General features: G+C 45.6%; 1 protein-coding gene and 1 long non-coding RNA gene across 4 annotated transcripts in view; both read right to left on the minus strand.

Annotated features, from left to right (window-relative positions):
• The window catches only part of LOC115143757 (myotubularin-related protein 14-like), an 86993-nt gene that overhangs the window by 12305 nt on the left and 48863 nt on the right, over nucleotides 1-25825 (minus strand). The gene's annotated exons all lie outside the window — the stretch shown is intronic.
• Nucleotides 734-24400, minus strand: LOC135561849 (uncharacterized). Its single transcript, XR_010459687.1, has 4 exons — nucleotides 23876-24400; nucleotides 6803-6875; nucleotides 3071-3147; nucleotides 734-754 (listed from the first exon to the last, which is right to left on the minus strand). It is a non-coding gene; the product is annotated as an uncharacterized LOC135561849 (long non-coding RNA).

Here is a 25825-nt window from a genome sequence, read left to right on the forward strand (position 1 = left end):
GAGAGAGACCAGATATCTCATAGTACAAGGGGAACCTAGAGAGAGACCAGATATCTCATAGTACAAGGGGAACCTAGAGAGAGACCAGATATCTCATAGTACAGGGGAACCTAGAGAGAGACACCACATTCACAGTATAGGTGAACCTGAGAGAGACCAGATATCTCATAGTACAGGGGGAACCTAGAGAGAGAGACCAGATATCTCATAGTACAAGGGGAACCTAGAGAGAGACCAGATATCTCATAGTACAGGGGGAACCTAGAGAGAGACCAGATATCTCATAGTACAGGGGGAACCTAGAGAGAGACCAGATATCTCATAGTACAGGGGGAACCTAGAGAGAGAGACCAGATATCTCATAGTACAGGGGGAACCTAGAGAGAGACCAGATATCTCATAGTACAGGGGGAACCTAGAGAGAGACCAGATATCTCATAGTACAGGGGAACCTAGAGAGAGACACCACATTACAGTATTAACCTAGAGAGACCAGATATCTCATAGTACAGGGGAACCTAGAGAGAGAGACCAGATATCTCATAGTACAGGGGAACCTAGAGAGAGAGACCAGATATCTCATAGTACAGGGGGAACCTAGAGAGAGAGACCAGATATCTCATAGTACAGGGGAACCTAGAGAGAGACCAGATATCTCATAGTACAGGGGGAACATAGAGAGAGAGACCAGATATCTCATAGTACAGGGGGAACCTAGAGAGAGAGACCAGATATCTCATAGTACAGGGGGAACCTAGAGAGAGAGACCAGATATCTCATAGTACAGGTGAGTGTTAGGAGCGAGGGTCAGATTAAGGTTAGGTATAGATTCAGGTAAGCGTTGAGAAGGCATTGGTTTTACGGTTAGGAAAAGGGTTAGCGTTAGGAAAGGTTTAGGCGTTAAGAGAAAGATTAAGCGTCAAGAGAAAGGTTAGCGTCAGAAAGGTGCGTCAGAAGAAGCTCCGCGTCAAGGGAAAGAAGCTTAAGCGTCAGAAAAACTTAAGCGTCAGAAGGAGTTAGCGTCGAGAAAAGATTTAGCGTCGAAAAAGGTGCGTCGAAAAGATTAAGCGTCAAGAAAGGTGCAGTCAGAAAAGGTTAGCGTTAGAGGAAAGGAGTTAGCGTCAGGAAAAGGTCGCGTTAAAGAAAGGTGCGATGGCGATGAGAAAAAATTCGCATTAGAAAGGAATTTAAAAAACGATGCGAAAGGTTAGCGTTAGGGAAAGGGTTCGCGTTAGAAAAAGGGTTAGCGTTGAGGAAAGGTTGAGCGTTAGAAAGGGTTAAGCGTTAGGGAAAGGGTTAGCGTTAGGGAAAGAAAGAGGTTAGCGTTAGGGAAAAGGTTAGCGTTAGGGAAAGGGTTAGCGTTAGGGAAAGGGTTAGTTGGGAAGGTTAAGGAAAGGGTTAGCGTTAGGGAAAGGGTTAGCGTTAGGGAAAGGCATTGTGTTACTGCCATTCATTTTCTGCCAGTCAAACATACACTGCCTAAATCCTATTAACCAGCCGACATGGCGCTCCTCATTAAATCTGAACAACAAATTTATAAGACTGAATCTTAATTAAATCTCATTAAGCCTGGATTGTTGTCGGCATAGTGTGTTGATCAAAGACAACACGGAAAACTAAATGGGATTGGCTTGTTTGGCACAAGCATAAAGTAAGATACTTCTGTCTGTATTCAGGCTACAGTGAGGTCTGTATTCAGGCTACAGTGAGTCTGTATTCAGGCTACAGTGAGGTCTGTATTCAGGCTACAGTGAGGTCTGTATTCAGGCTACAGAGGAGGTCTGTATTCAGGCTACAGTGAGGTCTGTATTCAGGCTACAGTGAGGTCTGTATTCAGGTTACAGTGAGGTCTGTATTCAGGCTACAGTGAGGTCTGTATTCAGTCTCTCCAGGCTACAGTGAGGTCTGTATTCAGTCTCCCCAGGCTATAGTGAGGTCTGTATTCAGTCTTACCAGGCTACAGTGAGGTCTGTATTCAGGCTACAGTGAGGTCTGTATTCAGTCTTACCAGGCTACAGTGGGGTCTGTATTCAGTCTCACCAGGCTACAGTGGGTCTGTATTCAGGCTACAGTGAGGTCTGTATTCAGTCTTACCAGGCTACAGAGGTCTGTATTCAGTCTCACCAGGCTACAGTGAGGTCTGTATTCCAGGCTACAGTGAGGTCTGTATTCAGTCTCCCCAGGCTACAGTGGTCTGTATTCAGTCTCCCAGGCTACAGTGAGGTCTGTATTCCAGTCTCCCAGGCTACAGTGGTCTGTATTCAGTCTCACCAGGCTACAGTGGAATCTGTATTCAGTCTCCCCAGGCTACAGTGGGGTCTGTATTCAGTCTCCCAGGCTACAGTGGTCTGTATTCAGTCTCCCCAGGCTACAGTGGGGTCTGTATTCCAGTCTCCCCCAGGCTACAGTGAGGTCTGTATTCAGTCTCCCCAGGCTACAGTGGGGTCTGTATTCCAGTCTCCCCAGGCTGCAGTGAGGTCTGTATTCAGTCTCCCAGGCTACAGTGAGGTCTGTATTCAGGTCTCCCAGGCTACAGTGAGGTCTGTATTCAGTCTCCCAGGCTACAGTGAGGTCTGTATTCAGTCTTACCAGGCTACAGAGAGGTCTGTATTCAGGCCACAGTGAGGTCTGTATTCAGTCTCCCAGGCTACAGTGAGGTCTGTATTCAGTCTACAGTGAGGTCTGTATTCAGTCTCCCAGGCTACAGTGAGGTCTGTATTCAGTCTCAGTGAGGTCTGTGGTCTCCCAGGCCACAGCGGAGGTCTGTTCAGTCTCTCCAGGCTACATTGAGGTCTGTATTCCAGGCTACAGTGAGTCTGTATTCAGTCTTACCAGGCTACAGTGGGGTCTGTATTCAGTCTCCCCAGGCTACAGTGAGGTCTGTATTCAGGCTACAGTGAGGTCTGTATTCAGTCTTACCAGGCTACAGTGAGGTCTGTATTCAGTCTCCCCAGGCTACAGTGAGGTCTGTATTCAGTCTCCCCAGGCTACAGTGAGGTCTGTATTCAGGCTACAGTGAGGTCTGTATTCAGTCTCCCCAGGCTACAGTGAGGTCTGTATTCAGTCTTACCAGGCTACAGTGAGGTCTGTGATGGTCTCCACTACGGTGTAGAGAGCAAACACAATCCAGTACATCATCCAACGGACCTGTTGGAACAGAGAGAGAGAGATAATCAACTCTTTCTACATGTTACAGTATGCTAGACATACACCTGTTGGAACAGAGAGAGAGAGAGATAATCAACTCTTCCTACATGTTACAGTATGCTAGACATACACCTGTTGGAACAGAGAGAGAGATAATCAACTCTTTCTACATGTTACAGTATGCTAGAACATACACCTGTTGGAACAGAGAGAGAGAGATAATCAACTCTTCCTACATGTTACAGTATACTGAACATACACCTGTTGAATAGAGAGAGAATAAATCAACTCTTCCTACATGTTACAGTATACTAGACATACACCTGTTGGAACAGAGAGAGAGATAATCAACTCTTCCTACATGTTACAGTATGCTAGACATACACCTGTTGGAACAAGAGAGAGAGATAATCAACTCTTCCTACATGTTACAGTATGCTAGACATACACCTGTTGGAACAGACATACAGAGAGAGAGATAATCAACTCTTCCTACATGTTACAGTATGCTAGACATACACCTGTTGGAACAGAGAGAGAGATAATCAACTCTTCCTACATGTTACAGTATGCTAGACATACACCTGTTGGAACAGAGAGAGAGATAATCAACTCTTTCTACATGTTACAGTATGCTAGACATACACCTGTTGGAACAGAGAGAGAGAGATAATCAACTCTTCCTACATGTTACAGTATGCTAGACATACACCTGTTGGAACAGAGAGAGAGAGAGATAATCAACTCTTCCTACATGTTACAGTATGCTAGACATACACCTGTTGGAACAGAGAGAGAGAGATAATCAACTCTTTCTACATGTTACAGTATGCTAGACATACACCTGTTGGAACAGAGAGAGAGATAATCAACTCTTCCTACATGTTACAGTATGCTAGACATACACCTGTTGGAACAGAGAGAGAGATAATCAACACTTCCTACATGTTACAGTATAGACATAGAACAGAGAGAAGAGATAATCAACTCTTCCAGTATGCTAGACATACACCTGGAGACAGAGAGAGAGAGATAATCAACACTTCCTACATGTTACAGTATGCTAGACATACACCTGTTGGAACAGAGAGAGAGAGATAATCAACTCTTCCTACATGTTACAGTATGCTAGACATACACCTGTTGGAACAGAGAGAGAGATAATCAACTCTTCCTACATGTTACAGTATGCTAGACATACACCTGTTGGAACAGAGAGAGAGATAATCAACTCTTCCTACATGTTACAGTATGCTAGACATACACCTGTTGGAACAGAGAAAGAGAGATAATCAACTCTTCCTACATGTTACAGTATGCTAGACATACACCTGTTGGAACAGAGAGAGATAATCAACTCTTCCTACATGTTACAGTATGCTAGACATACACCTGTTGGAACAGAGAGAGAGAGAGATAATCAACTCTTCCTACATGTTACAGTATGCTAGACATACACCTGTTGGAACAGAGAGAGAGAGAGAGATAATCAACACTTCCTACATGTTACAGCATGCTAGACATACACCTGTTGGAACAACAAAGATATATACTTTGGAACAGATTTCTTAAATTAAAAATCACTTGGAGCTGATTGGCTGGTGTTTTACAGTGTTATGTCCAAAAAGAAGCACCAGGGAACTCTGCAATAAGGTGTGAGCAGCACAGTACAGGACTACAGACTAACAGGCTACAGGACTACAGACTAACAGGCTCCAGGCTAACAGGCTACAGACTAGCAGGCTACAGGACTACAGACTAACAGGCTCCAGGCTACAGACTAGCAGGCTAGCAGGCTACAGGACTAGCAGACTAACAGGCTACAGACTAACAGGCTACAGACTAACAGGCTACAGGCCGGCCTACAGGACTACAGGCCGGCCTACAGACCAACAGGCTAACAGGCTGGCCTACAGGCTAACAGGACAACAGGCTAACAGGACAACAGGCTACAGGCTTACAGGCTTACAGGCTTACAGGCTTACAGGCTACCATCCAAAGCAAGCATTCCTCCCTCTTAGACAGACTCAGAGAGGAGATACCTAGCCAACAAGCCATGGGCTTGGCAACTTGTTCTGGCTAGATTATTCCTCATGTCTAACTAAAGCCTTGTTCACACAGCAGGCCTTAAGGCTAAAACCAGTTAGGTAGACTGTCTCTCTCTCTCTCTCTCTCTCAAATACAGCTGTTGAAAATGTTATTTTATTATAACATGCAAAAGAAACTAAGCATCATTGTTGCTTGTGCTGCATTAACCATGCAGACTGAACGCGTGCGTCTCGTGGTCAGAGACAACAGTTGCGCTCCTTGAGTGACAGGGGGCGGGGCTAGGAGAGAGAGAGAGAACTCAAGTAGTGTAGTAAACTATAAAGATGGACGTTACACAAGGTGTATCACATTTAACAAACCAAACATTCAAATACCGGTATAGAAGGTAACGGAGAGACGGAGGAGAGGAGAAAGGGCTGAGGAGAGGAGAAAGGACTGAGGAGAGGATGGAGAGGAGAAAGGACTGAGGAGAGGAGAGACGGGGGAGAGGAGATAGGGGAGAGACTGAGGAGAGGAGAAAGGGCTGAGGAGAGGAGAGAGACAGAGGAGGGAGAGAGGGAGAGAGGGAGACGGAGGAGAGGAGGGAGAGACGGAGGAGAGGAGATAGGGGAGAGGAGAAAGGACTGAGGAGAGGAGAGAGAGACTGAGGAGAGGAGAAAGGGCTGAGGAGAGGAGAGACAGAGGAGAGGAGGAGAGACGGAGGAGAGGAGGGAGAGACGGAGGGAGAGGAGATAGGGGAGAGGAGAAAGGACTGAGGAGAGAGAGAGAGACTGAGGAGAGGAGAAAGGGCTGAGGAGAGGAGAGACAGGAGAGGAGAGAGACGGAGGGAGAGGAGAGAGAGACGGAGGAGGGAGAGACGGAGGAGGGAGAGACGGAGGAGGGAGAGACGGAGGAGGGAGAGAGACGGAGGAGAGGAGAGGAGGGAGAGACGAAGGAGGGAGAGACGGAGGAGAGGAGGGAGAGACGGAGGAGAGGAGGGAGAGACGGAGGAGAGGAGGGAGAGACGGAGGAGGGAGAGACGGAGGAGGGAGAGACGGAGGAGGGAGAGACGGAGAGAGAGGAGAGACGAGGAGGGAGAGAGACGGAGGAGAGAGAGAGACGAAGGAGAGAGAGACGGAGGAGAGAGAGAGACGAAGGAGAGAGAGACGGAGGAGAGGAGAGGAGAGAGAGACGGAGGAGAGAGAGAGACGGAGGAGAGGAGGGAGAGACGGAGGAGAGGAGGGAGAGACGGAGGAGAGGAGAGAGAGACGGAGGAGAGGAGGGAGAGACGGAGGAGAGAGAGACCGATGATATCCTCATAAAGAACCTCTCCTAAACCTGTTGGCCCACACACTCAATATAGCATTCCTGTAAAGCACCTGCTTGGAGCCCATCCTTCACAGTGCCCTGCTGCACGTCTCCACAGATAGGCATGTCAATGTGTTTGTTCCAGTCATAGGCAGTTAACTCCCATTCACATGCCTGGACTTGTCCTCAATACCTTCAGACCAGACATGGGCTGCTTTTCAAACTCATAAAAGACACACCCTCGGGAACCCCCCACCCACACACACACACACACACACGATGAAATCAATGATGTTGAAATAAGGGTTTTTGTACTTACATATTCCTTGACATTTTTTGTTTTCACTGCTTTGTAGGAATAGTATGCAGGATACAGGGTCCCGAAGACGAGCCTGTGTAGAGACCAGAGAAATATGAAACTATCAGCGGCAAATCATTTACCACCAAGAGAGAACATATAAAAAGGACACATTCAGTTACACTAAAGCAACAACAAGCCAGACACACCGAAAGCATCATAATCACAGGCTGCTAAGAGCTGCTGTACTGAACCAGACTCCTGAGTTTCCTGTAGTCCTCTATGTAGCCTGGTGTTAGGATGCACTACCACTCCCTACACGTGGGGGAGCTGTGTCTGTTTCACAACAGCCTCCTGAGTTTCCTGTAGTCCTCTATGTAGCCTGGTGTTAGGATGCACTACCACTCCCTACACGTGGGGGGAGCTGTGACTGTTTCACAACAGCCTCCTGGGTTTCCTGTAGTCCTCTATGTAGCCTGGTGTTAGGATGCACTACCATTCCCTACACGTGGGGGAGCTGTGACTGTTTCACAACAGAGATTTGATCCAACATGGGGGGGTTGAGGTTCAGTGGGGTTCTCAGGAGAACACAACCCGGCACGCCCCAGTGGATGACCCACACCCAGATGTAAAGCCTACACATGGTTGTATACCGAATGGCATCCTATTCACACAGAGTACATCCCATGAGCCCTCGTCAAAAAAAGTAGTCCACTGCCCCATGACTGCAATAGTCCAGCCCCATGAGCCCTTGTCAAAAAGTAGTCCACTGCCCCATGAGCCCTTGTCAAAAGTAGTCCACTGCCCCATGAGCCCTTGTCAAAAAGTAGTCCACTGCCCCTGAGCCCCTCGTCAAAAAGTAGTCCACTATATAGGGAATGCTGCCATATGGGATGTACTCTGTGTGTTATGCAGGCCCGATAGATTCTCTCTGATCTGAGACCGGGCTGCAGTGAGGAGTCACATACATGTATGTACGCGTACGTGTGTGTGTGTGTATGTGCGTACGTACGTACAATGCAGGTGACAAATATTCAGGCCCCTTTGACTTTTTCCACATTTTGTCGTTACAGCCGCAGACAAAAAAATATATGTCCCCTTTACTTCAATCTACTCATTCCAGGGTTCTCTTTATTCAAGGTCCCTTTATAAAATGTAGCAAATTGATTCCCTGAAGAATTCACAGTGTTCTGAGGCAAGGTGGATCCAACCCAGTACTAGATGGGTGTACCTAAAAAAACTGGCCAACGAGCGTATAAGAGTGAAATTCTCTTCCTGTTCGTTTTATATGTTTCATGGCCTCTGTCCAGGGATCCACCTCACTCGCCTCCATGACAGAGTTTATTGTGCTGTTGCCATAGAAACAGCAGAGGACTATACAGGGTCTCCAAGAATAGCAGTGGTTGGCTGTAGTCAGACAGTCCTTTCTCTAAGCCTCCAACAGGGAAGGAAGGAAGGGTGTAATTTGTAAAAGTCCTTCCATTTGTAACAGCTACTTGTTGAATTAAAAAACGGTGGTCTGCTTAGTTAATAGGTGCCATTTTCCCTTCAATTTGGCTGCTGTTCTTAAAAATCAGCTTAATCTAGCGCCACCCACAACACAGACAGCAGGCAGTAGACACACCACAGAAATAGATTTAGACTGGGAAGAAAAGGCCAACATCCCTTCCTACTGGACAGCAACGACTTAGTCCACCATTTACAGTAATGATAAAGCATATGCATATTATCACACCTCATCTAGTTCTTCCGTTGAACAGGAGCTGCCCTGCAGGATACCAGGTAATAACGTGGCTATATACAGGAAGTACCAGGTAATAACATGGCTATATACAGGGAGTACCAGGTAATTTACATTTACATGGCTATATACAGGGAGTACCAGGTAATAACATGGCTATATACAGGGAGTACCAGGTAATAACATGGCTATATACAGGGAGTACCAGGTAATAACATGGCTATATACAGGGAGTACCAGGTAATAACATGGCTATATACAGGGAGTACCAGGTAATAACATGGCTATATACAGGGAGTACCTGGTAATAACATGGCTATATACAGGGAGTACCTGGTAATAACATGGCTATATACAGGAAGTACCAGGTAATAACATGGCTATATACAGGGAGGTAATAACATGGCTATATACAGGAAGTACCAGGTAATAACACGGCTACATACAGGAAGTACCAGGTAATAACACGGCTACATACAGGAAGTACCAGGTAATAACATGGCTATATACAGGGAGTACCAGGTAATAACACGGCTACATACAGGAAGTACCAGGTAGTAACATGGCTACACACAGGAAGTACCAGGTAATAACACGGCTACACACAGGAAGTACCAGGTAATAACACGGCTACATACAGGAAGTACCAGGTAGTAACATGGCTATAGACAGGGAGTGTCAAGTAATTGAGGTAGATATGTACATATAACTAGGAATATAGTGACAGATCAGAGTAGCAGCGTATGTGATGAGGCATACAAGTTAGTGAAAATGCAGATAGTTGAATAGTTCAAATAGCTTCCTGCACCAACTAGTCTAATGGGAAGGTAAAACCTTGTCAGTTGTACAACAACGCATTCAACCGAAATGAGTCTTCTGCATTTAACCCCTCTGACTCACAGAGTTAAGGCCTTAAAAACCCACGTTGTCGGCGCCCGGGGAGCTGTTGTTCTGAGTTAACTGCCAGCTCGGGATTTGAACCAGCGATCTTTCGGTTACCGTGGCAAAACTTAACCGCTAGGCTACCTGCCACCCTCGGGGGTAGAAGCTGTGCAGGGTCCTATTGGTTCCAGACTCACTTGCAGTGCAGAAATAGGGAACAGTCTATGACAAGCGTGGCTGGAGTCTTTGACAATCTTTTGGGCCTTCCTCTGACGCTCCCTGGTATAGAGGTCCTGGATGGCAGGAAGCTTGGCCCCAGGGACGTACTACCCTCTGTGGTGCCTTCCCCTGACACCGCCTGGTATAGAGGTCCTGGATGGCAGGAAGCTTGGCCCCAGGGACGCACTGGACCGTACTACCCTCTGTGGTGCCTTCCCTGACGCTCCCTGGTATAGAGGTCCTGGATGGCAGGAAGCTTGGCCCCAGGGACGACTGGGCCGTACTACCCTCTGTGGTGCCTTGTGGTCGGATGTCAAGCAGTCAGTCAAGACGCTCTCAATGGTGAAGAACTTTGAGGATCTGAAGGTGCCATCTTCACGTAGGTGCGAGGGGTGTGTTTGGACCACGATAGATTGTTATTGATGTGGACACTCTCGACCGCTCCACTACAGCCCGTCGATGTGAATGGGGGGGGTGTGGCTCAGCCCTCCGTTTCCTGTAGTCCACCATCAGCTCCCACTACAGCCCCGTCGATGTGAATGGGGGGGGTGTGGCTCGGCCCTCTGGGGGGTGTGGCTCAGCCCTCCGTTTCCTGTAGTCCACCATCAGCTCCACTACAGCCCCGTCGATGTGAATGGGGGGTGTGGCTCGGCCCTCCGTTTCCTGTAGTCCACCATCAGCTCCCACTACAGCCCCGTCGATGTGAATGGGGGGGGCTCGGCCCTCCGTTTCTGTAGTGCACCATCAGCTCCTTTGTCTTGCTGATGTTGAAGGGGGTTGTTGTCCTGGTACCCCACCATCAGGTCTCTGGGACACAATCATTGGGTCACGCTTTATTTTGGACAATCCGGATTTTCCATCTGTAGATGTTTACAGGATGGTCATACTATCAACAAACTACCTGTTGATAAGCAATTACTTACTAAGGTTAGGGTTAACGTTAAGGCTAGGGTTAAGATTAGGATAAGGATAAGGGTTAAGAGGTCAGGGTTAAGTTTAGGTTTAGGGTAAGGGTTAACATTAAGGCTAGGGTTAAGTTTAGGCTTAGGATAAGGGTTAAGAGGTCAGGGTTAAGTTTAGGCTTAGGATAAGGGTTAAGAGGTCAGGGTTAAGTTTAGGCTTAGGGTTAAGAGGTCAGGGTTCATGTTAAGGGTTCATGTTAAGGGTTAAGAGGTCAGGGTTCATGTTAAGGGTTAAGAGGTCAGGGTTCATGTTAAGGGTTAAGAGGTCAGGGTTCATGTTAAGGGTTAGGAGAAGGGTACGGTTAGCGCTAGTGTTAGTAGTTAGTCTATAGAGCACCTACAGATGGACAACACAAATAAAACATAAATCATTGTTGGCCTGCAGAAATAGACCAAGTCCCCTTCAGGGCAGGCTGGAGTATCTTCACACAAGGGAGGAGGAATATTTCTCCAGAAACCGTGACCATGAAGGAGACAGAGCCTGCAGAGAGGCTTCTTGAAACAATTGTGTGAAATGGGGCCTCTCTAGCAGTATGCAGCAGGAAAAAACATGACACACAAGCCTTGACATTCTGTTTTAGATCAACTTTACCAGTTCTGGTAACAAAAATAAAATGTAATGTCTGACAGTACACCCACCGCTCGCTCACGGCTCTAGCATGAAGCCTGGGAAGAGACAGAGATGTAGAGTTACTGGGAGAGAGAGTCAGATGTAGAGTTACTGGGAGAGAGAGTCAGATGTAGAGTTACTGGGAGAGAGAGTCAGATGTAGAGTTACTGGGAGAGAGAGTCAGATGTAGAGTTACTGGGAGAGAGAGTCAGATGTAGAGTTACTGGGAGAGAGAGTCAGATGTAGAGTTACTGGGAGAGAGAGTCAGATGTAGAGTTACTGGGAGAGAGAGTCAGATGTAGAGTTACTGGGAGAGAGAGTCAGAAGAGTTACTGGAGAGAGAGTCAGATGTAGGTTACTGGGGAGAGAGTCAGATGTAGAGTTAGAGAGTCAGATGTAGAGTTACTGGGAGAGAGAGTCAGATGTAGAGTTACTGGGAGAGAGTCAGATGTAGAGTTACTGGGAGAGAGAGTCAGATGTAGAGTTACTGGGATAAAGACAGAGGAAGGATTTTAAGATCCAGGCAGAGATCTCAACTCCAACATCTGGTTTCAGCTACAGGGGTAAAGGGCTGATGGCTTTCCCCTGTGGAAATACACATGTTGCTACAGGGGTAAAGGGCTGATGGCTTTCCCCTGTGGAAATACACATGTTGCTACAGGGGTAGAGGGCTGATGGCTTTCCCCTGTGGAAATACACATCTGGTTTCAGCTACAGGGGTAAAGGGCTGATGGCTTTCCCCTGTGGAAATACACATCTGTTGCTACAGCTACAGGGGTAGAGGGCTGATGGCTTTCCCCTGTGGAAATACACATCTGGTGTCAGCTACAGGGGTAGAGGGCTGATGGCTTTCCCTGTGGAAATACACATCTGGTTTCAGCTACAGGGGTAGAGGGCTGATGGCTTTCCCTGTGGAAATACACATCTGTTGCCACAGGGCTAAAGGGCTGATGGCTTTACCCTGTGGAAATACACATCTGTTCAGCTACAGGGTAAGGGCTGATGGCTTTCCCCTGTGGAAATACACATCTGTTGCTACAGGGGTAAAGGGCTGATGGCTTTCCCCTGTGGAAATACACATCTGGTTTCAGCTACAGGGGTAAAGGGCTGATGGCTTTCCCCTGTGGAAATACACATCTGGTTTCAGCTACAGGGGTAAAGGGCTGATGGCTTTCCCCTGTGGAAATACACATCTGGTTTCAGCTACAGGGCTAAAGGGCTGATGGCTTTCCCTGTGGAAATACACATCTGGTTTTCAGCTACAGGGCTAAAGGGCTGATGGCTTTCCCTGTGGAAATACACATCTGGTTTCAGCTACAGGGGTAAAGGGCTGATGGCTTTCCCCTGTGGAAATACACATCTGGTTTCAGCTACAGGGGTAGAGGGCTGATGGCTTTCCCCTGTGGAAATACACATCTGGTTTCAGCTACAGGGGTAGAGGGCTGATGGCTTTCCCCTGTGGAAATACACATCTGTTGCTACAGGGGTAAAGGGCTGATGGCTTTCCCCTGTGGAAATACACGTTGCTACAGGGGTAAAGGGCTGATGGCTTTCCCCTGTGGAAATACACATGTTGCTACAGGGCTAAAGGGCTGATGGCTTTCCCCTGTGGAAATACACATCTGGTTTCAGCTACAGGGGTAGAGGGCTGATGGCTTTCCCCTGTGGAAATACACATCTGTTGCTACAGGGGTAAAGGGCTGATGGCTTTCCCCTGTGGAAATACACATGTTGCTACAGGGGTAAAGGGCTGATGGCTTTCCCCTGTGGAAATACACATCTGGTTTCAGCTACAGGGGTAAAGGGCTGATGGCTTTCCCCTGTGGAAATAGACATGTTGCTACAGGGGTAAAGGGCTGATGGCTTTCCCCTGTGGAAATACACATCTGTTGCTACAGGGGTAAAGGGCTGATGGCTTTCCCCTGTGGAAATACACATGTTGCTACAGGGCTAAAGGGCTGATGGCTTTCCCCTGTGGAAATACACATCTGTTGCTACAGGGCTAAAGGGCTGATGGCTTTCCCCTGTGGAAATACACATCTGTTGCTACAGGGGTAGAGGGCTGATGGCTTTCCCCTGTGGAAATACACATGTTGCTACAGGGCTAAAGGGCTGATGGCTTTCCCCTGTGGAAATACACATCTGGTTTCAGCTACAGTGCTAAAGGGCTGATAGCTTTCCCCTGTGGAAATACACATCTGGTTTCAGCTACAGGGGTAAGGGCTGATGGCTTTCCCCTGTGGAAATACACATCTGGTTTCAGCTACAGTGCTAAAGGGCTGATAGCTTTCCCCTGTGGAAATACACATGTTGCTACAGGGCTAAAGGGCTGATGGCTTTCCCCTGTGGGAATACACATCTGGTTTCAGCTACAGGGCTAAAGGGCTGATGGCTTTCCCCTGTGGAAATACACATCTGGTTTCAGCTACAGGGGTAAGGGCTGATGGCTTTCCCCTGTGGAAATACACATCTGGTTTCAGCTACAGGGTAAAGGGCTGATGGCTTTCCCTGTGGAAATACACATCTGGTTTCAGCTACAGGGGTAAAGGGCTGATGGCTTTCCCCTGTGGAAATACACATCTGGTTTCAGCTACAGGGGTAGAGGGCTGATGGCTTTCCCCTGTGGAAATACACATCTGGTTTCAGCTACAGGGGTAAAGGGCTGATGGCTTTCCCCTGTGGAAATACACATCTGGTTTCAGCTACAGGGGTAGAGGGCTGATGGCTTTCTCCTGTGGAAATACACATCTGTTGCTACAGCTACAGGGGTAAAGGGCTGATGGCTTTCCCCTGTAGAAATACACATCTGGTTTCAGCTACAGGGCTAAAGGGCTGATGGCTTTCCCCTGTGGAAATACACATCTGTTGCTACAGGGCTAAAGGGCTGATGGCTTTCCCCTGTGGAAATACACATCTGGTTTCAGCTACAGGGGTAGAGGGCTGATGGCTTTCCCCTGTGGAAATACACATCTGTTGCTACAGGGGTAAAGGGCTGATGGCTTTCCCCTGTGGAAATACACATCTGGTTTCAGCTACAGGGCTAAAGGGCTGATGGCTTTCCCCTGTAGAAATACACATCTGGTTTCAGCTACTAATGCAGGCCAATCATCATCAAGATTGGTGTGGAAGAACTTGACTGGCCTGCACAGAGCCCTGACCTCAACTCTATCGAACCCTAACCCTAACCCGTAATGCAGGCCAATCATCATCAAGATTGGTGTGGAAGAACTTGACTGGCCTGCACAGAGCCCTGACCTCAACTCCATCGAACCCTAACCCGTAATGCAGGCCAATCATCGTCATGTTTGGTATTGTGTTTCAGTGAGTTGTAAAAATGTCTCTGAGAACTCGGCTGAATTCCCTGTATTGAAGGTCAGCTAAGTTAACCCAGCCTACTTAACGTTACTATCTCGGTATTAGAAGTTGTTTTGTTATCATTAGCAGTCTATTATCAGGTAAAAACATATGCTTATTAGGATCTGCAGAGAAGAATTGGAGAAACTCCCCAAATAAAGGTGTGCCAAGCTTGTGGCGTCGTACCCAAGAAGACTCCAGGCTATAGGTCGCTGCCAAAGGTGCTTCAACAAAGTAATGCGTAAATAAGTTTAAATAGAAATTAACAACCATTTCTGAATACCACATAATGACAAAGCAAACACTGGTTGTGTGTGTAGATTGATGAGGGTGGGAAAAAAGTAATTTTAGAATAAGGCTGTAACATAAAAATGTGGAAAAGTCAAGGAGTCTGAATACCTTCCCCAAGGCCCTGTATCTCTGACCAATAGACTGTATTCCCAGTCATGTAGTGTATATCTGTGACCAACAGACTGTATTCCCAGTCATGTAGTGTATATCTGTGACCGACAGACTGTATTCCCAGTCATGTATCTGTGACCAACAGACTGTATTCCCAGTCATGTATCTGTGACCAACAGACTGTATTCCCAGTCATGTAGTGTATATCTGTGACCAACAGACTGTATTCCCAGTCATGTAGTGTATATCTGTGACCGACAGGCTGTATTCCCAGTCATGTAGTGTATATCTGTGACCGACAGACTGTATTCCCAGTCATGTAGTGTATATCTGTGACCAACAGACTGTATTCCCAGTCATGTAGTGTATATCTGTGACCAACAGACTGTATTCCCAGTCATGTAGTGTATATCTGTGACCAACAGACTGTATTCCCAGTCATGTAGTGTATATCTGTGACCAACAGACTGTATTCCCAGTCATGTGAAACCCATAAATTAAGGCCTAATTTCTTTATTTCAATTGATTGATTTCCTTATATAAAAACTGTAACATTGAAATTGTTGCATTTTGCGATTAATATTTTTTGTTCAGTGTAGTAAGAAATACTCAAATTGACCCCCCCCCCCCGCCCCCCCAACATTTCCAAAGATGTAAACCAATGTGATCACATAAACAGCGAGTTCATTGTATGTTACATGACTAAGTTCACATTCCTATTCTACGACGCCTCAAAAACAAATCAATCATGAACACACCTTATAACGACTAACCTATGGAAAGGACCCAGCCAACGCCACACAGCAGTCTGGAAAAAAACTGGTTTTTACATGCTTATAAAGGTTCACCGTGACTTGGGAGACAAGATAATCCACTAAACCATAACGTGCTTAAATAACTGGAATAACCACTTAAAGAAGGCTGTACAACACACGCCCCAGTACATTTGAAAGTTATTTTTGTCATGGGTGAATTAAATCATGCGATTAGCCACATGATCAGGTTCATTTGATTAGGTGAAACCAGAGCGACGTCAGAATCAGTGCAGGAGCCTAGTTCTGCCCTCAAGACTTCAGACGTAGAACTTGAAACGCTAAAACGTGGATACAGGCAGACCGTAACTGCCAAGTTAACTTGTCTGCAGCGTAATATGGCTACTAGCCCTGTAGACCAGAACATGTTGTCTAATGCATATGGCTACTAGCCCTGTAGACCAGAACATGTCTAATGCATATGGCTACTAGCCCTGTAGACCAGAACATGTTGTCTAATGCATATGGCTACTAGCCCTGTAGACCAGAACATGTCTAATGCATATGGCTACTAGCCCTGTAGACCAGAACATGTTGTCTAATGCATATGGCTACTAGCCCTGTAGACCAGAACATGTTGTCTAATGCATATGGCTACTAGCCCTGTAGACCAGAACATGTCTAATGCATATGGCTACTAGCCCTGTAGACCAGAACATGTTGTCTAATGCATATGGCTACTAGCGCTGTAGACCAGAACATGTTGTCTAATGCATATGGCTACTAGCCCTGTAGACTAAAACATGTTGTCTAATGCATATGGCTACTAGCCCTGTAGACCAGAACATGTTGTCTAATGCATATGGCTACTAGCCCTGTAGACCAGAACATGTTGTCTAATGCATATGGCTACTAGCCCTGTAGACCAGAACATGTTGTCTAATGCATATGGCTACTAGCCCTGTAGACTAGAACATGTTGTCTAATGCATATGGCTACTAGCCCTGTAGACTAGAACATGTTGTCTAATGCATATGGCTACTAGCCCTGTAGACCAGAACATGTTGTCTAATGCATATGGCTACTAGCCCTGTAGACCAGAACATGTTGTCTAATGCATATAGACCAGGCTACTAGCCCTGTAGACCAGAACATGTCTAATGCATATGGCTACTAGCCCTGTAGACCAGAACATGTTGTCTAATGCATATGGCTACTAGCCCTGTAGACCAGAACATGTTGTCTAATGCATATGGCTACTAGCCCTGTAGACCAGAACATGTTGTCTAATGCATATGGCTACTAGCCCTGTAGACTAGAACATGTTGTCTAATACATATGGCTACTAGCCCTGTAGACTAGACCAGAACAGGTTGTCTAATGCATATGGCTACTAGCCCTGTAGACTAGAACATGTTGTCTAATACATATGGCTACTAGCCCTGTAGACCAGAACAGGTTGTCTAATGCATATGGCTACTAGCCCTGTAGACCAGAACATGTTGTCTAATGCATATGGCTACTAGCCCTGTAGACCAGAACATGTTGTCTAATGCATATGGCTACTAGCCCTGTAGACCAGAACATGTTGTCTAATGCATATGGCTACTAGCCCTGTAGACCAGAACATGTCTAATGCATATGGCTACTAGCCCTGTAGACTAGAACATGTCTAATGCATATGGCTACTAGCCCTGTAGACCAGAACATGTGTTATCTAATGCATATGGCTACTAGCCCTGTAGACCAGAACATGTTGTCTAATGCATATGGCTACTAGCCCTGTAGACTAGAACATGTTGTCTAATGCATATGGCTACTAGCCCTGTAGACTAGAACATGTTGTCTAATGCATATGGCTACTAGCTAGCCCTGTAGACCAGAACATGTTGTCTAATGCATATGGCTACTAGCCCTGTAGACCAGAACATGTTGTCTAATGCATATGGCTACTAGCCCTGTAGACCAGAACATGTTGTCTAATGCATATGGCTACTAGCCCTGTAGACCAGAACATGTTGTCTAATGCATATGGCTACTAGCCCTGTAGACCAGAACATGTTGTCTAATGCATATGGCTACTAGCCCTGTAGACCAGAACATGTGTTGTCTAATGCATATGGCTACTAGCTAGCCCTGTAGACCAGAACATGTGCTGTCTAATGCATATGGCTACTAGCCCTGTAGACCAGAACATGTTGTCTAATGCATATGGCTACTAGCCCTGTAGACCAGAACATGTTGTCTAATGCATATGGCTACTAGCCCTGTAGACCAGAACATGTTGTCTAATGCATATGGCTACTAGCCCTGTAGACCAGAACATGTTGTCTAATGCATATGGCTACTAGCCCTGTAGACCAGAACATGTGTTGTCTAATGCATATGGCTACTAGCCCTGTAGACCAGAACATGTTGTCTAATGCATATGGCTACTAGCCCTGTAGACCAGAACATGTCTAATGCATATGGCTACTAGCCCTGTAGACCAGAACATGTTGTCTAATACATATGGCTACTAGCCCTGTAGACCAGAACATGTTGTCTAATGCATATGGCTACTAGCCCTGTAGACCAGAACATGTGTTATCTAATGCATATGGCTACTAGCCCTGTAGACCAGAACATGTTGTCTAATGCATATGGCTACTAGCCCTGTAGACCAGAACATGTTGTCTAATGCATATGGCTACTAGCCCTGTAGACTAGAACATGTTGTCTAATGCATATGGCTACTAGCCCTGTAGACTAGAACATGTGTTATCTAATGCATATGGCTACTAGCCCTGTAGACTAGAACATGTTGTCTAATGCATATGGCTACTAGCCCTGTAGACCAGAACATGTTGTCTAATGCATATGGCTACTAGCCCTGTAGACTAGAACATGTTGTCTAATGCATATGGCTACTAGCCCTGTAGACCAGAACATGTTGTCTAATGCATATGGCTACTAGCCCTGTAGACCAGAACATGTTGTCTAATGCATATGGCTACTAGCCCTGTAGACCAGAACATGTTGTCTAATGCATATGGCTACTAGCCCTGTAGACCAGAACATGTTGTCTAATGCATATGGCTACTAGCCCTGTAGACTAGAACATGTTGTCTAATGCATATGGCTACTAGCTAGCCCTGTCTAAGACCAGAACAGAACATGTTGTCTAATGCATATGGCTACTAGCTAGCCCTGTAGACCAGAACATGCTATCTAATGCATTTGGCTACTAGCCCTGTAGACCAGAACATGTTGTCTAATGCATATGGCTACTAGCTAGCCCTGTAGACCAGAACATGTGTTATCTAATGCATTTGGCTACTAGCCCTGTAGACCAGAACATGTTGTCTAATGCATATGGCTACTAGCCCTGTAGACCAGAACATGTTGTCTAATGCATATGGCTACTAGCCCTGTAGACTAGAACATGTTGTCTAATGCATATGGCTACTAGCCCTGTAGACCAGAACATGTTGTCTAATGCATATGGCTACTAGCCCTGTAGACCAGAACATGTTGTCTAATGCATATGGCTACTAGCTAGCCCTGTAGACTAGAACATGTTGTCTAATGCATATGGCTACTAGCTAGCCCTGTAGACCAGAACATGTTGTCTAATGCATATGGCTACTAGCCCTGTAGACCAGAACATGTTGTCTAATGCATATGGCTACTAGCTAGCCCTGTAGACCAGAACATGTTGTCTAATGCATATGGCTACTAGCCCTGTAGACTAGAACATGTTGTCTAATGCATATGGCTACTAGCCCTGTAGACCAGAACATGTGCTGTCTAATGCATATGGCTACTAGCCCTGTAGACTAGAACATGTTGTCTAATGCATATGGCTACTAGCCCTGTAGACCAGAACAGGTTGTCTAATGCATATGGCTACTAGCCCTGTAGACTAGAACATGTTGTCTAATGCATATGGCTACTAGCTAGCCCTGTAGACCAGAACATGTTGTCTAATGCATATGGCTACTAGCCCTGTAGACCAGAACATGTTGTCTAATGCATATGGCTACTAGCCCTGTAGACCAGAACATGTTGTCTAATGCATATGGCTACTAGCCCTGTAGACTAGAACATGTTGTCTAATGCATATGGCTACTAGCTAGCCCTGTAGACCAGAACATGTGTTGTCTAATGCATATGGCTACTAGCTAGCCCTGTAGACCAGAACATGTGCTGTCTAATGCATATGGCTACTAGCCCTGTAGACCAGAACATGTTGTCTAATGCATATGGCTACTAGCCCTGTAGACCAGAACATGTTGTCTAATGCATATGGCTACTAGCCCTGTAGACCAGAACATGTTGTCTAATGCATATGGCTACTAGCCCTGTAGACCAGAACATGTGTTGTCTAATGCATATGGCTACTAGCCCTGTAGACCAGAACATGTTGTCTAATGCATATGGCTACTAGCCCTGTAGACCAGAACATGTCTAATGCATATGGCTACTAGCCCTGTAGACCAGAACATGTTGTCTAATACATATGGCTACTAGCCCTGTAGACCAGAACATGTTGTCTAATGCATATGGCTACTAGCCCTGTAGACCAGAACATGTTGTCTAATGCATATGGCTACTAGCCCTGTAGACTAGAACATGTTGTCTAATGCATATGGCTACTAGCCCTGTAGACTAGAACATGTGTTATCTAATGCATATGGCTACTAGCCCTGTAGACTAGAACATGTTGTCTAATGCATATGGCTACTAGCCCTGTAGACTAGAACATGTTGTCTAATGCATATGGCTACTAGCCCTGTAGACCAGAACATGTGTTGTCTAATGCATATGGCTACTAGCCCTGTAGACTAGAACATGTTGTCTAATGTATATGGCTACTAGCCCTGTAGACCATAACATGTGTTGTCTAATGCATATGGCTACTAGCCCTGTAGACTAGAATATGTTGTCTAATGCATATGGCTACTAGCCCTGTAGACCAGAACATGTTATCTAATGCATATGGCTACTACCCCTGTAGACTAGAACATGTTGTCTAATGCATATGGCTACTAGCCCTGTAGACCAGAAGATGTTGTCTAATGCATATGGCTACTAGCCCTGTAGACTAGAACATGTTGTCTAATGCATATGGCTACTAGCCCTGTAGACCAGAACATGTTGTCTAATGCATATGGCTACTAGCCCTGTAGACTAGAACATGTTGTCTAATGCATATGGCTACTAGCCCTGTAGACCAGAACATGTTGTCTAATGCATATGGCTACTAGCCCTGTAGACCAGAACATGTTGTCTAATGCATATGGCTACTAGCCCTGTAGACCAGAACATGTTGTCTAATGCATATGGCTACTAGCCCTGTAGACCAGAACATGTTGTCTAATGCATATGGCTACTAGCCCTGTAGACCAGAACATGTTGTCTAATGCATATGGCTACTAGCCCTGTAGACTAGAACATGTTGTCTAATGCATATGGCTACTAGCTAGCCCTGTAGACCAGAACATGTGTTGTCTAATGCATATGGCTACTAGCTAGCCCTGTAGACCAGAACATGTGCTATCTAATGCATTTGGCTACTAGCCCTGTAGACCAGAACATGTTGTCTAATGCATATGGCTACTAGCTAGCCTGTAAACCAGAACATGTGTTATCTAATGCATTTGGCTACTAGCCCTGTAGACCAGAACATGTTGTCTAATGCATATGGCTACTAGCCCTGTAGACCAGAACATGTTGTCTAATGCATATGGCTACTAGCCCTGTAGCCTAGAACATGTTGTCTAATGCATATGGCTACTAGCCCTGTAGACCAGAACATGTTGTCTAATGCATATGGCTACTAGCCCTGTAGACCAGAACATGTTGTCTAATGCATATGGCTACTAGCTAGCCCTGTAGACTAGAACATGTTGTCTAATGCATATGGCTACTAGCTAGCCCTGTAGACTAGAACATGTTGTCTAATGCATATGGCTACTAGCTAGCCCTGTAGACCAGAACATGTTGTCTAATGCATATGGCTACTAGCCCTGTAGACCAGAACATGTTGTCTAATGCATATGGCTACTAGCTAGCCCTGTAGACCAGAACATGTTGTCTAATGCATATGGCTACTAGCCCTGTAGACTAGAACATGTTGTCTAATGCATATGGCTACTAGCCCTGTAGACCAGAACATGTGCTGTCTAATGCATATGGCTACTAGCCCTGTAGACTAGAACATGTTGTCTAATGCATATGGCTACTAGCCCTGTAGACCAGAACATGTTGTCTAATGCATATGGCTACTAGCCCTGTAGACTAGAACATGTTGTCTAATGCATATGGCTACTAGCCCTGTAGACTAGAACATGTTGTCTAATGCATATGGCTACTAGCCCTGTAGACCAGAACATGTTGTCTAATGCATATGGCTACTAGCCCTGTAGACTAGAACATGTTGTCTAATGCATATGGCTACTAGCCCTGTAGACCAGAACATGTTGTCTAATGCATATGGCTACTAGCCCTGTAGACCAGAACATGTTGTCTAATGCATATGGCTACTAGCTAGCCCTGTAGACTAGAACATGTTGTCTAATGCATATGGCTACTAGCTAGCCCTGTAGACTAGAACATGTTGTCTAATGCATATGGCTACTAGCTAGCCCTGTAGACCAGAACATGTTGTCTAATGCATATGGCTACTAGCCCTGTAGACCAGAACATGTTGTCTAATGCATATGGCTACTAGCTAGCCCTGTAGACCAGAACATGTTGTCTAATGCATATGGCTACTAGCCCTGTAGACTAGAACATGTTGTCTAATGCATATGGCTACTAGCCCTGTAGACCAGAACATGTGCTGTCTAATGCATATGGCTACTAGCCCTGTAGACTAGAACATGTTGTCTAATGCATATGGCTACTAGCCCTGTAGACCAGAACATGTTGTCTAATGCATATGGCTACTAGCCCTGTAGACTAGAACATGTTGTCTAATGCATATGGCTACTAGCCCTGTAGACTAGAACATGTTGTCTAATGCATATGGCTACTAGCCCTGTAGACCAGAACATGTTGTCTAATGCATATGGCTACTAGCCCTGTAGACCAGAACATGTTGTCTAATGCTTTCACTTATACATTCATTTTAAATGAATTGTCTGATTGTTTTGAAGCATTGACAGGATGCCTTTCCCAGTGACTCATGCCCAGTCTAGGCTACAGTGGAAGAACAGGACACAGAGTAGACTGTAAATACTGTGCTGTCTATTCTCCCAATCACACCTGAAGCAGTCTCCCCTTCCATGTACTGTAGCCTACAGTACAGTTATGAAATTGTACTGGGCCATGAGTTGTGAGGGGAGATCAGAGTAAAAACTGGGCGTTTTCTTTCTCTAAAATGTACAAACTCATCCATCATCTGATCTCACATACTTGTGTGGTCAGCAAGCTAACTAGTAGTCATGGGACACAACATTGGAAGTCTGTATTAGTTGGGCTACTTGAGGTGTGCATTATTCTGGAGGACGGCGACGGAAAATAACCCTACCACGATAAAGCCGGCTTTACCAAAATGCAAAGGCAAATGAATTCTCTCGATTAACTCTACTTGATGTAAAGTGAAATGTGTCCTTCGCTATCAAATAAACATCTGAAACCAACTTTAGTCCGAACCGCACCACATTCCGTGTTTCCATTCAACCACAAACTTCAGGCCTAAACAGCCCACTGAATCTACCACAGTCCACACAGACGGGGAGTATTTCGGTTCCAAAGCTAACTAACTAACTAACTAACTAACTAACTCATTTAACTAACTTGTTTCCAGAGAGCATAACTCACTGAGCTGCCTCTAGCTAAACATCCTTAGTTACTAAGTTACAGGGACAAAAACGTAAACAACAACAAGCTAACGTTAGCTAGCAAGGTAACTATTAGGTAATACTTCCCAATGTTGACAATATGAGGTTGTTGTTTTTTGAAGTTTTTACAGAACTACAAATATAACTTCGAAATTAATACCATTACAATAAGCGAAATTGCTTTGCTTAATTAAAAAAGTTAGTTGAAGTGCCGTGCTAAAATTAGCGTTAGCTAGCTACTTGGTTAGCTCTGCAGCTAGCTACAGAAAACAGCTTTAAAACAACTCGTCTGATAATGATCATTTCAGCAAAATACAATATACAATTCTCGTCTTTAACTTACACAACGCTTCTGGAGATCATCCACGACACCATCTTTCCCAGATCGAGGTTAGCTGAGAGGCAGAAGAGAGAGACAGGGCCCAGGGACTGGAGGGGTAAACGGGTACACCGGGTGGTGATGGTAGACACCGTAAACACCGGTAACAAGTTAATAACTACGAGCGATCTTCTCAAACATGTCCGTGAACTTTGGGAGAAAAAAAAAACGAACGTGTTGTTTCACAAATCTAAGTTAAAAGCGAGAGGTTACGATTTAGCCAGCTATGTTTAAATTATGTTTTATTAAAGCTTGTCCAACTCTTCTTTGGGTCCAACTCTTCTTTGGGTCCAACTCTCCTTTGGGTCCAACTCTCCTTTGGGTCCAACTCTCCTTTGGGTCCAACTCTCCTTTGGGTCCAACTCTTCTTTGGGTCCAACTCTCCTTTGGGTCAAACTCTCCTTTGGGTCAAACTCTCCTTCGGGTCCAACTCCTTCACCTCTCTTCTGTCTGTACTCCGCAGGCAGGAAGGAGATCCACACCAGGCGACCTGAGATCAGATAGACCTTCCTCCTGCTTTATCTCATTGGACAGAAGTGCCTGTTTACACCAATGCCGCATAACTATTGGCTAGTGAAGATGGTCCATGTGAAATACCGATGAAATATCATACTCAACTCTGATTGGTGTAGATTCGATGCGTGGCGAGTATGAACCAATCACGGTAAAAAGCGTTGAGAATAGTATTGTTGCTTTACAAATACGCTGTTGTTGCAAGGAAGTACTGTCAAATAATAACCTCAACGGTTGGCAGTGATTTATTTAAAAATAGACAACACCTTTATTTAACCAGGTAAGCTAGTTGAGAACAAGTTCTCATTTGCAACTGCGACCTGGCCAAGATAAAGCATAGCAGTGCGACACATAGAACAACACAGAGTTACACATGGAATAAACAAAACATACAGTAGAAAAAAATAGAAAAAATAAAACAAAAAGTTTATATACAGTGAGTGCAAATGAGGTAAGATAAGGGAGTTAAGGCAATAAATAGGCCATGGTGACGAAGTAATTACAATATAGCAATTAAACACTTGAATGGTAGATGTGCAGAAGATGAATGTGAGATAATGGGGTGCAAAAGAGCAAGATAAATAAATAAATACAGTATGGGGATGAGGTAGATAGATGGGCTGTTTACAGATGGGCTATGCACAGGTGCAGTGATCTGTGAGCTGCTCTGACAGCTGATGCTTAAAGCTAGTGAGGAAGATGTGAGTCTCCAGCTTCAGTGATTTTTGCAGTTCGTTCCAGTCATTGGCAGCAGAGAACTGTGCAAACTGGAAGGAAAGGCGACCAAAGGAGGAATTGGCTTTGGGGGTGACCAGTGAGATATACCTGCTGGAGCGCGTGCTATGAGTGGGTGCTGCTATGGTGACCAGTGAGCTGAGATAAGGCGGGGCTTTACCTAGCTAGACTTGTAGATAACCTGTAGCCAGTGGGTTTGGCGACAAGTATGAAGCGAGGAACAGCCAATGAGAGCATACAGGTCGCAGTGGTGGTAGTGTATGGGGCTTTGGTGACAAAACGGATGGCACTGTGATAGACTGCATCAATTTGTTGAGTAGAGTATTGGAGGCTATTTTATAGATGACATCGCGAAGTCGAGGATCGGTAGGATGGTCAGTTTTACGAGGGTATGTTTGGCAGCATGAGTGAAGGATGCTTTGTTGCGATATAGGAAGCCGATTCTAGATTTAATTTTGGATTGGAGATGCTTAATGTGAGTCTGGAAGGAGAGTTTACAGTCTAACCAGACACCTAGGTATTTGTAGTTGTCCACCTATTCTAAGTCAGAACCGTCCCAGTAGTGATGTTGGACAGGCGGGCAGGTGCGGGCAGCGATCGGTTGAAGAGCATGCATTTAGTTTTACTTGCATTTAAGAGCAGTTGGAGGCCACGGAAGGAGAGTTG

Source organism: Oncorhynchus nerka, linkage group LG2 (assembly GCF_034236695.1).
Source record: "Oncorhynchus nerka isolate Pitt River linkage group LG2, Oner_Uvic_2.0, whole genome shotgun sequence".
NCBI lineage: Eukaryota > Metazoa > Chordata > Actinopteri > Salmoniformes > Salmonidae > Oncorhynchus > Oncorhynchus nerka.